We start from the raw sequence: 15,326 nt of genomic DNA, 5'->3' as shown, positions 1-15,326 counted from the left end.
GGCAGGATTCGAACCTGCGACCGTAGCGGTCTTGCGGTTCCAGACTGCAGCGCCTTTAACCGCACGGCCACTTCGGCCGGCTGTCATCTGGGAAACAACTGATTAAACTATAGGCACTGTACATTTCAGAAGAATTTTACTGACACTCGCAGCATGTCAGTATTTAAAGCAGTTACCAGTTTAGGAAATACATGGCCATCTTCAGATATGCGAGACTAAGATACAATACAACTAATTAAAAGTTTTTAGCAATTAATCAAATATCTTTGATATGCTAATGATGAAGCGGTTTGTTAAGCTACCAAATGACAGTTCAGGTTCTAACTTACTGTATCATGCCTCTGATGCTGATAGTGAAGTGATGAAACTAATCACTTGTGCATAAGTACTGTAATTTTCGTGACATCTGATAATCGAGCCATTTTCGTGTATGTCGCGATTTTCGCGGCATATCCAAAGTCCCTCCCTTTTCCGATGGTGGCGCCAAAGCTGCAGCATTTTTCTTGTTGTGGGAGAGAGCATCTACAACTACATCTACATCTACATGGATACTCTGCAAATCACATTTAAGTTTTTAAAAATTTTTTGCAGCGACAGCAACTGAAATTGTATATTTAAGAATATACAGCCTACAGTTGCAGGTTAACTTTATCGTTTACCTAGTTTTCAACGTTATTAATAACGTCTTCTTCAGAACCTGCAACAAGTTAATATTATAATGCGCTAGCAAATAATATTAGATACTTACATATTAGTACTTACATAAATTATTATTGACTTAGGACATGGCCTGTTTTAGGCAAACAATTAAATAATAATTTATGTAAGTACTATACGTTGCATCCTGTAGGATGACCATATCTAATATAATTTGCTAGCGCATTATAATATTAACTTGTTGCAGGTTCTGAAGAAGACGTTATTAATAACGTTGAAACCTAGGTAAACGATAAAGTTAACCTGCAACTGTAGGCTGTATATTCTTATATCACATTTAAGTGTCAGGCAGGGGGCTCATCGAACCACCTTCACAAAAATGGTTCAAATGGCTCTGAGCACTATGGGACTTAACACCTATGGTCATGTCCCCTAGAACTTAGAACTACTTAAACCTAACTATCCTAAGGACATCACACAACACCCAGTCATCACGAGGCAGAGAAAATCGCTGACCCCGCCGGTAATCGAACCCGGGAACCCGGGCGCGGGAAGCGAGAACGCTACCGCACGACCACGAGCTGCGGACTCCAGCTTCACAGTTCTCTATTATTCCAATCTCGTATAGCACGCGGAAAGAATAAACACCTATATCTTTCCGTACGAGCTCTGATTTCCCTTATTTTATCGTGGTAATCGCTCCTCCCTACGTAGGTCGGTGTCAACAAAATATTTTCGCATTCGGAGGAGAAAGTTGGTGATTGGAATTAATGAGAAGATTCCATCTTTTAATGATGTCCACCCCAAATCCTGTATCATTTGTGTCACACTCTCTCCCATATTTCGATATAATACAAAACGTGCTGTCTTTCTTTGTACTTTTTCGATGTACTCCGTCAGTCCTACCGGGTAAGGATCCCACATCGCGCAGCAGTATTCTAAAAGAGGACAGACAAGCGTTGTGTAGGCAGTCTCCTTAGTAGGTCTGTTACTGTTTCTAAGTGTCCTACCAATAAAACGCAGTCTTTGGTTAGTCTTCCCCACATCATTTTCTGTGTGTTCCTTCCAGTTTAAAGTGTTCGTAATTGTAATACCTAGGTATTTAGTGGAATTTACTTGGGGGATCACCTTAGGAGCCCATTGTAAACACTGCTGGTGTCGACGAGTTGGCGACCAGAGCGACTGTGTTCTGTGTTGTACGTTATGGTGATTGCATATTACAGGCTTTGTCTCTGTTATGAAGATATTTCTATAGAAATAGAGATATTTAATATAAGCTAAGTCTGTTTTCTTATTCAGGCCAGATGCATATTTTTAAATATATTAGATGTTTCGATCACTTAGGATCATCTTGAAATCTAAGTAGTTGCGTCAGTAAACGGGTTGATGACGCAGTTACTTACATCTGATGATGATTCTGAGTGATCGAAACTTGTCATGTAAATAAAAAGCAATGCAACTGAGACTGAACTATAAATGATAATTACCTTGAATAATAATATAGTTGATGATTCTCACGAAACAAATATGTCAACTATAGTAGGAAGAGAGCTAATGGTGAATACAAACGGTCATTTAAAATGAAACTACTACCCTGTAACAATCCACCAAGGATTGTGGGTGCATTTTAAGAAAATATCCGAAGAAATATTGCCCAAAAACCTCTGAGTTTTGTTTGTGGAGGTGTTAGATTGGTTATAGTGTCGCAGGTGGGAATTACAATAACAATTTTCAGGTAATTTTTTTGAAGGCTTACTTGCCTACAGAGCTTCGCAGACGAAATTTATTGCCCGCATCTCGTGGTCGTGCGGTAGCGTTCTCGCTTCCCACGCCCGGGTTCCCGGGTTCGATTCCCGGCGGGGTCAGGGATTTTCTCTGCCTCGTGATGGCTGGGTGTTGTGTGATGTCCTTAGGTTAGTTAGGTTTAAGTAGTTCTACGTTCTAGGGGACTGATGACCATAGATGTTAAGTCCCATAGTGCTCAGAGCCATTTGAACCATTTTTTTGAACGAAATTTGTTATTGACCGAGCGAGGTGGCGCAGTGGTTAGACACTGGACTCGCATTTGGAAGGACGACGGTTCAATTCCGCGTCCGGCCATCCTGATTTAGGTTTTCCGTGATTTCCCTAAATCATTCCAGGCAAATGCCGGGATGGTTCCTCTGAAAGGGCACGGCCGACTTCCTTCCCCATCCTTCCCTAATCCGATGAGACCGATGACCACGCTGTCTGGTCTCCTTCCCCAAACAACCAACCAACCAACCAACCAACGAAATTTATTTCAGTAAGATCCTTCTGAGTGTATGATCGCGACTTCATGTGACGACAGCACCGATATTTCTGCTGCTATTGTAGGCAGCCTATATTAGGTCCACCCTGATGAATGCTGCCTGTGAAAGTAGCCGTAGCGTTGGTACCTTTATTACTTCACGGGGTAGTCATGAACCCAGAAGAATTTTTTTGTTCTGAAGCTGTCATGAAGGCAGCGTTTCAGTTGTCATTAATCTTCTGATCTCTTGCAGCCGCAGTTATAAGGGACCAGAAGAAGCCCAACTGGAGGGACCGGAGTGAATTAATCAGTTAATGGTTATCTCGAATGCCTGGCCGAGGCAAGTTTGGTGGATAAATAAATTAGCCGCCTTTGCGAGCTCTTCATTTCACCGCGAAGATGGGGCAAAGTCGGCTAAGTTTCCGCAGATCGGCCCGGAACGTCGTTACGGTGTGGTGAAGTGATTTCGGCGGTGGCGAACATCTGCTCTAAAGACCGTAGCACGCGGGGAGATCCCGGCCGTCGCGGATCCCGCCCAGTAGCCCAGTCGGGCGCGCTTATTAAATTTGCATGCCTCGCTCGCAGTCCCGATTCCATTAAGGCGGACATCCGTTCGTTTCCGTGACACAGAGAAAACTCCTTCAATAATGAAACCTTCCGGCAGAGTTATAAATGATTCTCTCGCCGTTTCCATGTCTATTTTTCGAGCCAAATGAGTTTTGAAGCTTACTTCCAGACTTCGGCTGGCCACTTCTCAACATCCGACACTAGAGTCTCAACATCTGCGGCAAATGAAGACAGAGAATCCAATTTGATACCATCTTCTTGCTATTACGTCTTGACCTAAGGCACCGTTAAAGGACATTAAAACTCTTCTGCTTTCGAGCGAAGAGCTGCGGGAATTCACAATAGTAGTGAAAATATGGAAGAAATTTGTCCAAAGTTCTGCAGACCTAGTAGCAGTGTTGAGTGAAGTAGTAGAATAAAAGTAAATGTTGTTCGAACACTGACCGTAATTCCCTTATCTCATGTGAATTCTCTTATCTCATGTGTCTCTCCTGATGAATTAACAGACACTTGGGTCAGGGTTACTCAAAGCCAACCTTGTTTCCTTTCCGTACCATTTATAATCCGCGCGTCTGTTACGTGGTCTGTCTGTGAGGTTCAGTATTAAGAACCCATAAGCGTTATAAAAATGGGTATGTAAGAGGGGCCTCATGGCCCAAGTCAAATCAAGTTAAATAAAGAAATAAAATCAATATACATCTATGTATGTAAGCCCCACATCTCCTACTCCACTAAACCAATCTCAACCAAACGTGTTACATACATCACCCAGTGCCTCAAAAGGATTGCTGTGGGGTTAAGAACCACCTACCTAACAAATAAGTGAGGTTGGGGTTGAAAAAGCACTGTAGCCCACGAAGCGCGTATATCTGTTCTTCAGTCAATCATTATTTGAGAGTGAGAGCACTTAGTGACTTGTAAAAAACTTTACAAATAATTTCAAACGCTTAAAAAAATTTTCATCGCTGTCAAACCCCACAAAATTATCAAAAGAAAAAGTTTCTCTCTTACTACATTTTCGATGATGATGGTGATGTTTGGTTTGTGGGGTGCTCAACTGCTCGGTCACCAGCGCCCGACATTTCCGTTGTTCACGCATTAAAGCTGCCACATGAAGCGTGACTTTTTAATTTATTACTACTAATTGTACTCTCGACAAATTTTGCACGCAGTATTCCCATACATCACTTCCAGACTTCGGCTGGCCACTTCTCAACATCCGACACTAGAGTCTCAACATCTGCGGCAAATGAAGACAGAGAATCCAATTTGATACCATCTTCTTGCTATTACGTCTTGACCTAAGGCACCGTTAAAGGACATTAAAACTCTTCTGCTTTCGAGCGAAGAGCTGCGGGAATTCACAATAGTAGTGCAAATATAGAAGAAATTTGTCCAAAGTTCTGCAGACCTAGCAGCAAAATTATATCATTGCACGACACATAGTGTAAGAGATAGGGCGTCATAAGCACTGAAACGCGAGAAAAACTGCCGCATCATGACTGTCGTTCTTCTGTATTACTTCTTTACCTCTAACTCTATTGAAAACATATCACCCAGGCAGTAGTCACATATATCACTGGATGTACCGCTAAAAATATATCATTGTACAGCGTGTTCCTCAGTAGATGTCATTCATTTTGGGCTGCGTGAAAATTACATTCGATAACGATACAGATGAAATAATATGTGTACAAAAACGTGTGAGGCACCAATGAGTTATAGGTGTCTGAAAGGTATTTGTCACCTCAGCGTACAGTTACGGCCGCGAGTAAAATGAAAACCCCAAATCTGTTTATCATAATAGCTATGACGTATAGCAATCAAAGTTTACTTCTCTATCGGCGAATTTCCTATCACACAGTTTCATCGGTTCAATTCCGTTCCAGTGGTCTGGGAGGGAACAAATGAGAGCAGACTCAATACAACAGTAACATACTTACACTATGTGTCGTGCAATGATATAATTTTGCTGCTAGGTCTGCAGAACTTTGGAAAAATTTCTTCTATATTTGCACTACTATTGCGAATTCCCGCAGCTCTTCGCTCGAAAGCAGAAGAGTTTTAATGTCCTTTAACAGTGCCTTAGATCAACACGTAATAGCAAGAAGATGGTATCAACAGTAACATGTCCCTATTTAATGTAATATGCTTCTAATATTCCGGCTGCGAGTACCAGCAATGATGCGCTACCGTAAATTGAGACGACAACGCTCTTTGCTGGTACGCAACGCTGATTGTGCTAGTAAAAAGAATCTATGTTTTTTTTGTAATTGTTGAACATAAGAAATACTGATTGGACATCGAGCCTTTTTCAGGTCGGATAAGTTTGCATGTAAAAGTAATTTGAAGTGCAGAAGTCAACTTGTAATCGCAATTATCAAGGACAAAGAATGTAATTTGTGAAAAAGAAGGTAAATATCACTTACGAACTTTTATTCGATGCTGCATCCCCGGAACTTCATAAAAACTATAAATGTGTTTAGCAGTACAGTGCATAGTGATTTTTTGGCGAATTATGGTAACAGTACTGGACGAATCTGCTACTATCACGGTCCCAACGACGCGCAATATTTCGTCGTCAGCTTGTGTGTTCAAGACGTTCCCTAAGCGACCAGTTTGCTAGTCAAAAGATACCACACTGCCACTGTTGTTCAAACTTCTCATTCTGAAAGTGTTTCCAGAAAATCTTACGGCGACGGAGAGTACTTTTGTAGCCCAGAGAGAGACGGAGTCTTCTTCATCGCGAATTTTAGCAGTTTTCTCCGACCTTGCCTGGCGTTCTCAGAACCAGGGGAGCGGAAACCTCCGACCGCCGACTCGTCCTGTACCTAACCTGTTCTCTCCTTACAGCAGCCACAAAGAAAACATATTCATCTATAGTCAAATTTTTTGTCTTCGACAGGTAAATATTTTTAGAATGTATGCATCTAGGGAAAAGAATCAAAAGAGAGTTTAAATCCAGTACCGGACTTATCTGTGTCAAAGTAAAAGGTCAAGTTACTAGGCTAATTATTTTTTGTTTTAGGTCGTAGAAGTGGTCATTTAAACAGAGAGGAGGAGGAGGAGGCCATGGACAGACAAAAGCAAGAGAAGGTGATGTACAAAGTGAGGGGAAAGGAGAGATGGACAGAGAAAGGAAAGAGAAAAAGTGAACATGAAGAGACGGGAGGAGGAGATAGAGGAAGAGTGGTGAAGGAAGAGATGGAATTAGAGAAGGAGCAGATTGCCAGAAGTGTCAGGAGTATAAGGAAAGAGAGAGAATAGAGGAGGAGATGGACAAAGAGGGATAGGAAGAGATGAACCGAGTGTGGAGGGGTATAGAGGAGGCGTTGAAGTAGGAGACACACAGAGATAAGCGGTAAGTCTAGATGGACTAATAGAACGCCAAGCACTCAGCTCAGCTAGTTAATTAAAGTACCGTTACATTCAGAAGAATCGCAGGAGAGCTTCTGTAAAGTTTAGAAGGTAGGAGGCGAGGTACTGGCGGAAGTAAAGCTGTGAGGACGGGGCGTGAGTCGTGCTTGGGTAGCTCAGTTGGTAGAGCACTTGCCCGCGAAACGCAAAGGTCCCGAGTTCGAATCTCGGTCCGGCACACAGTTTTAATCTGCAAGGAAGTTTCATACCGTTACATTGTTTTGCAGATTATAGTAGTACACTACAACTCATCCAGAGATGACCTCAGATTCAGCCTTGGTATCATTTGTGCAATCGCGACCATGACGTTCACACTATTTGACTCCAAGGCAAAGACACTACCTGACAACAGAAAAAGGAAAAAAAAATCAAGGTGAAGACGAAATGAAACGTCAACGATCGAGAGGGTATGTGATGTCATTTCGGTTCAAATGGTTCAAATGGCTCTGAGAACTTAGAACTACTTAAACGTAACTAACCTAAGGACATCACACACACCCATGCCCGAGGCAGGATTCGAACCTGCGACCATAGCAGCCCCGCGGTTCCGGACTGCAGCGCCAGAACCGCACGGCCACCGCGGCCGGCTGTGTCATTTCGGAAAGCACTTGGTCATATGAGTTCACTTACCAGTACATCGTATAATCCCCCCCCCGGTCTGGATGTATGCACTGTATCGCTTGGGAAAGACGTCAAAAGTAGTAACACTATCCTCTGAGGCAAACTGCCCCTCAGTTGTAACTGGTACTGGCACAGAGAGCTGATCCGACACACGTGCTATCGGGAATTCATATAGGCATTTTTCTGGGCAAAACAGTTGCTGAACGTCGGGAAGGTAGTTCATAGCGCCAGTTGAAGCAGTGAATGAGCATTTCCCCGTTGAAAAATTGCCCCATGACACTGCTGCGTGACAGGTAACAAATCAGGAGGCAAGATGACCGTGACTAGTGGTGCTGTAACCTGAAGTCATATCCGACGTCTCCCCAAATCGTGACGGCAGGAAGTATCACTGTTGGGCCTCTCCAAAACACTGTAAGGCGGTACAAGGACCGAACTCTCCGCAGGTCACCCCCATATCCGCCAACGATGGTCATCCGGGGTGGTGCTGAACCGCGATTCATCGCAGGAAGCAGTTCAACGCCTTTCGTTGGCAGTCCATGCGTTCCGGTCATGCACTTAAAATGCAGTCGTTTTTTCTGTGTTGTTAGCACGCATGGGACGATATTTCCCTACTCTTTCTCTTCTTATACACTTCCCTGCTACTACTCTCCAACCACGGTGTGGTACGACACAGAGTTTTGCAGCGAGTCTATTACTTGTTCTCGAACGTCAGGCGCAGATATGAAGGGGTTACGATGTGCTTGGTGCACAATACGGCGATCCCCCACTTTGCTGGACGACCAGAACTTGGACGACGAGTGTGGCTGCCCCGACATTCCTATCCAGTCCGACGTCGGGCGACTGTAAGGTCAGAATGTCCCCCTAAATCTGGATGTTACACAACTCGACCGGCCGGCCACATGGAGACCCACAACGAGGCCACTTTGTAACTCGGTCAGGTGTTGATGACACTGTCTCACGCGGAGACGTGGCATGTCCCTCTCCTGCAGTTTGACCACGTTAAAATCTGACACTGTTCACACCTACTGCATACACTACCTGACCTGATACGTAGCAACACCAAACGCGCACAGCTCTCATACAATATGAGCGACGTTCTACCTGTGACAGAGAACTGCAACGTCACTCATTGCATACTAGCCGGTGGTGTGTACCTGTAGGAAGTTGCACTGACATTTGGTCATATCCTATGAATGCTTAATTTTTTTTCGGGCAGTTACACTTAAGATGGGTTTTTTGATTATGTATGTCATACTTCTGACAGGATAATATATAAGGTGAAGATTACTAACATTTGCTACCAGGTTTCGTGTAGCAATCCAGCTTTACGAGGTTGTTGTTGTTGTGGTCTTCAGTCCAGAAACTGGTTTGATGGAGCTCTCCATGCCACTCTATCCTGTGCAAGCTTCTCCATCTCCCGGTACCTGCTGCAACGTACATCCTTCTGAATCTGCTTAGTGTATTCATCTCTTCGCCTCCCTCTACTATTTTTAACCTCCACACTGTCCTCCAACACTAAATTTGTGATCATTTGATTACTCAGAACATGTCCTATCAACTGATCCCTTCTTCTAGTCAAGTTATGCCACAAATTTCTCTTCTCCCCAATCATTTTCAGTACCTCCTCATTAAATATGTGATCTACAATCTAATCTTCAGCATTATTCTGTAGCACCACATTTCGAAAGCTTCTATTCTCTTCTTCTGTAAACTATTTACCGTCCATGTTTAACTTCCATACATGGCTACAGTCCAGACAAATACTTTCAGAACGACTTCCAGACACTTAAATCTATACTCGATGGTAACAAATTTCTCTTCTTCAGAAATGCTTTCCTTGCCATTACCAGTCTGTATTTTATATCCTCTGTACTTCGACCATCATCAGTTAGTTTGCGCCACAAATTGCAAAACTCATTTACTACTGTAAGTGTCTCATTTTCTTATGTAATTCCCTCAGCATCATACGATTTAATTGGACTACATTCCATTATCCTCGTTTTGCTTTTGTTGATGTTCATCTTATATCCCGTCCATTCCGTTCAAGTGCTGCTCCAGGTCCTTTGGTGTCTGACAGAATTACAACGTCATCGGCGAACCTCGAAGTTTTCATTTCTTCTCCATGAAATTTAATTCCTTATCCGAATTTTTCTTTTGTTTCCTTTACTGCTTGCTCAATATACAGATTGAATAATGTCGGGGCTGGGCTATAACCCTGTCTCACTCCCTTCCCAACCACTGCTTCCCTTTCATGCCCCTCGACTCTTATAACAGCCATCTGATTTCTGTACAAATTGTAAATAGCCTTTCGCTCCCTGTATTTTACCCCTGCCACCTTCAGAATTTGAATGAGAGTATTCCAGTCAACATTGCCAAAAGCTTACTCTAAGTCTACAAATGTTATAAGCGTAGGTTTGCTTTTCCGTAATCTGCCTTCTAAGATAAGTCGTAGAGTCGGTATTGCCTCACGTGTTCCAACATTTCTACGGAATGGAAACTGATCTTCCCAAAGGTAGGCTTCTACCAGTTTTTCTATTCGTCTTTAAGGAATTCGTGTTATTATTTTACAGCCGTGACTTATTAAACTGATAGTTCGGTAATTTTCACGTTTGTCAACAGCTGCTTTCTTTGGAATTGGAATTATTATATTCTTCTTGAAGTCTGAGGGTATTTCGCCTGTCTCATACATCTTCTCACCAGAAGGTAGAGTTTTGTCAGGGCTGGCTCCCCCAAGGCTATCAGTAGTTCTAATGGAATGTTGTCTACTCCCGGAGCCTTGTTTCAGCTTAGGTCTTTCAGTGCTCTGTCAAACTCTTCACGCAGTATCATATCTCCCATTTCATCTTCATCTACATCCTCTTCCATTTCCATAATATTGTCCTCAAGTACATCGTCTTGTGTAGACCCTCTATATACACCTAACTCTAGTTATATATGTCTCTACATCCTTACATTTGTCCTCTAACCGTCCCTGACTGGCCATTTTGCACTTCCTGTCGATCTTATTTTTTAGACGTTTGTATTCCTTTTTGTCTGCTTCATTTACAGCATTTTTATATTTTCTCCTTTCATCAAGTAAGCTCAATGTATCTTCTGTTACACAAGGATTTCTACTAGCCCTCGTATTTTTACCTACTCGTTCCTCTGCTGCCTTAACTATTTCATCTCTCAAAGTTACCCATTCCTCTTCTACTGTATTTCTTTCCCCCATTCTTGTCAATCGTTCCCTAATGCTTTCTCTGAAATTCTCTACAACCTCTGGTTCTGCCAGTTTATCCAGGTCCCATCTCCTTAAATTCCCGCCTTTCCGAGGAGTAATGTTATTTCAGCAACTGAAAATTTAATGTGACAGAGGGTGTTAGTAAAATGTGTTACAAAATTCTATGACCTGTTGAGGAAACTGAGACAAAATATGTTGATTAATAACAACCTTTCAAGCCAGACGTTTAAAATACCCACCTATCCTTGGAGAAAGAACTTTGTGTCAGGTTAAGCGCCAATGTAGTCAAGGTGAAAAGTAACCTACAAGGTAATATGATGTTTCCCTCCGCACTATATCTCTGTTGCAGAGATAAGATTACAGCACGTTTAAGAATTCACGGAGAACCTTGAGTTTTCTGCTGGATTAGATACTTCTTTTTGTCTTCATCTCGGGGTAGCACTTGCAACCTATGTCCTCAATTGTCAGCTGAATGTATTCCAATCTCTGTGTTCCTCTACAGTTTTTGCCGTCTACAGCTCCCTCTAGTAGCATGGAAGCCATTCCCTGATGTCTTAACAGATGTCCTGTCATCCTGTCCCTTCTCCTAGTCACAGCTTTCCACATAATCCTTTCCTATCCGATACTGCGCAGAGCTTCCTCATTCCTTACCTTATCAGTCCATCTAATTTTCAACATTCATCTGTAGCACCACATGTCAAATGTTTTCGATTCTCTTCTGTTTCGATTTTCCCACAGTCCGTGTTTCACTACCATACAATGCTGTACTCCAGTCGTATATTCTCAGAAATTCCTTTGTCAATTAAGGCCTATGTTTGATACTAGTAGACTTCTCTTGGTCAGGAATGCCCTTTTGACCAGTGCTAGTCGCTTTCAATGTCCTCCTAGCCCCGTCCATCATTAGTTATTTTGCTACCTAGGTAGCAGAATTCCTTAACTTCATTGACTTCATGACCGTAAGTCCTAATGTTAAGTTTCTCGCAGTTCTCATTTCTACTACTTCTCATTAGTTTCGTCTTTCTTCAATTTACTCTCAATCCAAATTCTGAACTCAAAAAACAAGTGAAACTAAAAAAGTCGTTAAGGGGAAGTTATTAGATAATCTTTCATCTTGTGACGAAAGAAATGAAAATTTATAGAAAGGAAGTACAAGCGTCCAGGCATAGGCTACACGATCATTTATCAGTTCAGGCTCTTTAATGTATGAAAAGTAGCCGTTATTCAGCAGCAACTAAAGTTGGTGTTAGGTCATTCAATTGGCGATATAAAGAAACTGAGCTGACAATGTATTTAAAATGAACAAAAATGTAATGTTTACTCCAACATGGTGAAAGTATTGCTGACATTGGAAATAAAATTTTAATTCTCGTAATTTTGCAAGTTTGGTCTCTGGGCTATACTTTAGTTTCAGTTTTCATGGTTCCATCTAGTTCAGACGTGCTGGATACTCACATGAGATTTGGAGACCAAGTGTGTCGTGTGCCCAGAGGGTAACAGTATATTTTCGAACTACTGATACGTGCTTGTGCTTCGTGTCTAATGACTCAAACCGAAATAAGCAGGTTGGTAACGGCAGTGATAACACGATACTAGCTATACAGGTTTCGAAAATTCCGGACCCAAACAACTACAAAATTAGAGAAGACTGAGAACACAATATTCTGAAAAGGAAGTGTACGAGTATGACACGGAATGTATCGCTTCCGTTCGACAACCTTTTCAAATTAGGCGTTTAACACATACACTTTTGTTTAAGCAATTTAATTAGGCATTACTTAGTACATCACGTTTCTAACTGCCGAAATTCCTTTCCGTTATTTATGGGGTGAAATAAGAAACAAATAAATATGTCACGGCTAGATTACCGTTCTGGGATATTAAACCAGTGACGTGGCGACCACGATCATCATTATAATCATTGTGCCTACGAACCATACTTCCGAAACCCCTCTCCATCATTCCTGGTGTGTCTTCAATCCCCTCTGCAGCGACTAGAACGCGTGCTAGTGGAATTTCCTCTGCTTCTAAAGAAGTCTTGTAAATTAAATTCTAGATAAGACCCCAGAAAATAAAGTCCGTTGGAGGTTAACCGAGCGATCTTGGCGGACACACACAAACCACCTTATTTAGACAACAGGGATGTAGTGCAGATGGAAACATTAATTTACCTGACAGGATACTTCAATGTTGTCCACCCTGTTGCATAACATAACTTCAATTGCTGAAATAAAATAACCTTGCATGTTCGGACCTTTAATAACTAATAGTTAAATACTAATATTGCTACAGAAATATCAGTGTGGAAATACGGATTATAGACACATCACCTCCTCAGAAGGTAGGATTGATACACAAAACCTAGTAACAAACACAAGAAATCTTCACCTTGAATTTTTTTTATTATCGTGTCAGAGGTAGATCACTGACATCAGTTTACACATTGGTTGACCAAAAATGGCCACGTCGAATGCATTCGGTGTCACCCTCATCAAGTCCCTCGTGGAGAAAGTGGCTGGAGATGAAGAACACTCTAATAGATGGTTGCTGCTCTGCGCAACACTATGGCTGGAAAAAAAAAGAAAACACCTGACTCCACAGAAAGACCGCCACCTCTTCAGGTTGGTTATGCATCTCGTGGTACTAGAATGCTAGAATGTAGTCTGTTGAGAGCCCTCCGTGTTGTCCACTTCTCTGAATGACCAGGAGCATGTTCTTCCCTCAGAACCACCCATTTCTCCCATTGTCGACATTTTCCCAGCCTCTTTGCTCCTTCTCATGTTCTTGTTAGATCTTCAGTAATTGCCAAGAAACACTGTCTTGATATTATCCAAGGATGTGTTGACCGGCGGTCATGTAAAGAATTGGTTTCCGTAGTCATAGACCTGCTTCTCTCCCCTCTAGCAGCTATGTCGCGTCTAATTTCAGGAGGGACTCTTCCTGCAATGTAGTGGTCTACGGATGTGGGTCTTAAGAAAACCTTGATAATGCGAAAGGTCTCATTAAGCGCCATATCTATGTGTCTGACATGACTGAACTTGTATCCTTACGAACTTGCACATTCAGTACTGGAGTAACACAGCGCTGGCACGCTAGTCCTCGCGGTGCGTGGGTGAGCTCCTTGTGTATTATTGTCAACTTCCGCACTGTGTTGTTTCTTCCACACACTTTGTGTTTCATGTTTAGGCAGTGTTTCTTATACGTACGCGTACGGTCCAAAGTCACTCCATGATGCTTCGGGCTTTGAGAGTGTTAAGGAGCAGTATCTTCCCTAATGATTCATTCGACCTTTAAATGATTGTTTGTTCGTTAGGTGGGATACACAGATCTGAGTTTTGGCAGGATTCTGTTTCAGGTGAGTTTCACTGTAGTAGGTGGTAAAGTTTTCCAGGACTTTAGAGAAGATATATCCAACCTTTCGAAAATAGTTCTCTGAACACTGATCGCTCAGTAATTATCATAGACTAAACTCTGGATTCCTTAAGGCAGTGGCTCAGCAGCATAGATGAAACTTTGGGTTACTTCAGTCAGTGGCTGATCGTTAGTTCAGGTAAAATAAACTAAGCAATTAATAACAAGTGGTTGACACTATAACGATGGTGAGAATAATTTTATTTTTCATCGTCAGAAGTCACATCTTGATGAGATCCGAGTCTTTCTGCCAGAGTTCTGACAAAAATTGTTTGTATGCAATCGAAAATACCCACTTTTAGTTTGTTTGAAAAAGCACCTGATCGAAGATTTCTACCACGGGCGTTAAGTACAATTTGTTCTCTTTCCATATATTATGCTGTAAAGGGCACGCAAGTCGTCAGGGAATACGAAACTTCTATCATTACGATTTTATAGAAAACTAACTTCCTCGCGTAAAAATGTGTTCGTAGAAGAGTAACAGGAACACGTTCCAAGTTTGCCTGAGCGACGTGCGCTCTGAAGACGAATGCCACAGCAGCGCAGGGCGCAGCTGATTACCTAGTCGGAGACGGAGCCCTAAAAGGTATAACTTGCCAAACTTGTGCTCGGGGAGAGCAAGCTCGCCCTTGATTTTATGTCGAACATTTCACTCACGTTCCCGCTACACGGAGTCTCCGTACCCGAAGTGCAGGAGAATTTACGATCAGTTGTGTGCGAATCCTAAACCCTGGTCCATAAGAAAACGAGATAACTGCCGGCACAAAGGCGTCGCATATTCGACGGCTGAGCGCAGATTGGTGCAAACTCCCATTAATATGTCCCGTAATGATAGTAGCAATATTAAATAATGAGTATTACAGTAAATGTATCTAGATAACTAGTTGATATAATTTTCGATTAATTAAGGCGGAAGGCGTAGATAACATTCTTCCCGAATTTCTAACTCCATTTGTGGCAGTGGCAAGAAAACGTCTATTCAAGTTGGTTTGTAGAAACTAGAGCATTGCTCAAAAGTATTTATTTGTTGAACTAGTAGGTTGGTAGGAGTGTTTGGCTAAACGCGGGTTCAAGACCAACCGGATGTTCAGACAGAAGACTGCTTCTCGTGATCGCGGTTACATGCATTCATTGGTGAGTGTAGGTAAGCATGAACTTCAGTCGTAA

Source organism: Schistocerca nitens, unplaced genomic scaffold (assembly GCF_023898315.1).
Source record: "Schistocerca nitens isolate TAMUIC-IGC-003100 unplaced genomic scaffold, iqSchNite1.1 HiC_scaffold_376, whole genome shotgun sequence".
Classification (NCBI taxonomy): domain Eukaryota; kingdom Metazoa; phylum Arthropoda; class Insecta; order Orthoptera; family Acrididae; genus Schistocerca; species Schistocerca nitens.
Note: the sequence above shows the minus strand (reverse complement) of the source record.